We start from the raw sequence: 1,790 nt of genomic DNA on the forward strand, positions 1-1,790 counted from the left end.
AACGTAAAAGCATGCAATGTCATGGGTTTTGACGAATGTTTACACCCATGCAACGACAGCCCTATAAAGCAACCCCAGCAAATTATTGCTGGAAAATTCTCTCATACCGGTTCTCAGAGAGTTACCACTCCTCCTCACAAGCAGAGGCAACCAATGTTATGTTTTTGTTGTTGTTGTTGCTGCTGTTTACCACAGATAAATGTTGCTTATTCTAGAGCTGCAAATCAATGGACTCATACAGTATGTACTTTTTTTTTTTTGTCTACCTTTCAGTTAACGTAATGTTTGGGAGAATTTTCTATGCTGTTGACACCACAGTAGTTCATTTCTTTTTATTGTTGACAAATATTCCATTGAATGAGCACATCAAAATGTGTGCATTGTCTCACTGATGGAGTATGGGGTTGTTTACAGTTTTTGGACAGAATGAATAAAGCTGCTATGAACAACCCTGTACAAGTTATTGTGGTCATATGTTTTCTTCTCTCTTGGGTAAATGTGAAAGGGCTCGGTAGCTGGGTCATATTGTAAATGAATATTTAATTATAGAAGAAACTGCTATACATTTTCCAAAGTTATCTGTGCTGTTTTACATTCCTACCAGCAATGTAGGAGTGTTCTGGTTGTTCCTCAACATAGCATAAGGTAGTACTGGTGTCTTATTTTTAACAATTCTCATGTATGTCTTATAGTATTTCATTGTGATTTCAATTTGTATTTCCCTGATAACTAATGATGTTGAGTGCTTCTTAAAGTGCCTTTCAGACATTCATATATTTGTTTTGAAATATCTGTTAGTCTGTTTTAAAAAATGGTACTGCCCTTTTAATGATTGGGTTTGGGGTTTTTCTTTATCTAGTCTAGATACAATTTTCCCCCCAGTTTGAGATATTATGAATATGTTTACACATTCTGTGGCATGCTTTATCACTTTTATCAATTGAATCTTTTGTGAGAAGCTTTTAATTTTGATGAAACCCTAATTTTTTTCTGTTATAGTTCTCATTTTCTATGCTATACTTAAACAATCTTTACCCACAGATCAAGAAGATATCCTAAGGTTTCTTCCAGAAGATTCATAGACTTGGGCTTTATGTTTAGGTCTATGATCCACCTGAATTAATTTTTTTACTCATGGTATGAGGGAGGAGTTAAGTTCATTTCTTTTCCTAGAGGATATCCTATTGTTTCAACACTGTAGATAAGAATTTCCTGGGATTTCAGAATAGTTGAAGATAACAGTGGTTGCTTAGGTTCCTGTCTCCCAATACTTCCTCCCCAAATACTACAGAATAACAAAGAGCTTAAAAACAAAACAAAACCAAAAAACCTATCCCAAAATGATGCCGACATTAAACTCAAAGATAGAGAATGCTCCTTTCTCAAAATAGCTAGAAAATTTAAAAGCAAAAGCATAAAATGTTAGTGAACAATCTCTGAGTCTTCTGTCTTGCTGCCAGTCTTTGGGGCAAAAAAAAGGAGGTTGATAAATCCTGAGGAGAGAAGGGAGAATGTGGTGGCCTTAAAATCGATCTGACCTGCCCCGAAAGGAGTAAGTCCACCCTGTGTCTAAACACAGCAACAAACCAAAACCAACATAAAACAAAAATGAGTATTCTGGTAGACCAGAACGATGTGGCATGTGGCAATTCAGTGGTGAAGAAGAAAAGAAGCAAAGGGAGCAATAACTCTGCAAGAAAAAGACATGAAAGGGGCGCCTGGGTGGCTCAGTGGGTTAAAGCCTCTGCCTTCAGCTAGGGTCATGATCCCAGGGTCCTGGAATCGAGCCC

The sequence above is a fragment of the Mustela putorius genome, unplaced genomic scaffold (genome assembly GCF_011764305.1).
Source record: "Mustela putorius furo isolate JIRA1106 unplaced genomic scaffold, ASM1176430v1.1 tig00000682_pilon_pilon_pilon, whole genome shotgun sequence".
Lineage (NCBI taxonomy): Eukaryota > Metazoa > Chordata > Mammalia > Carnivora > Mustelidae > Mustela > Mustela putorius.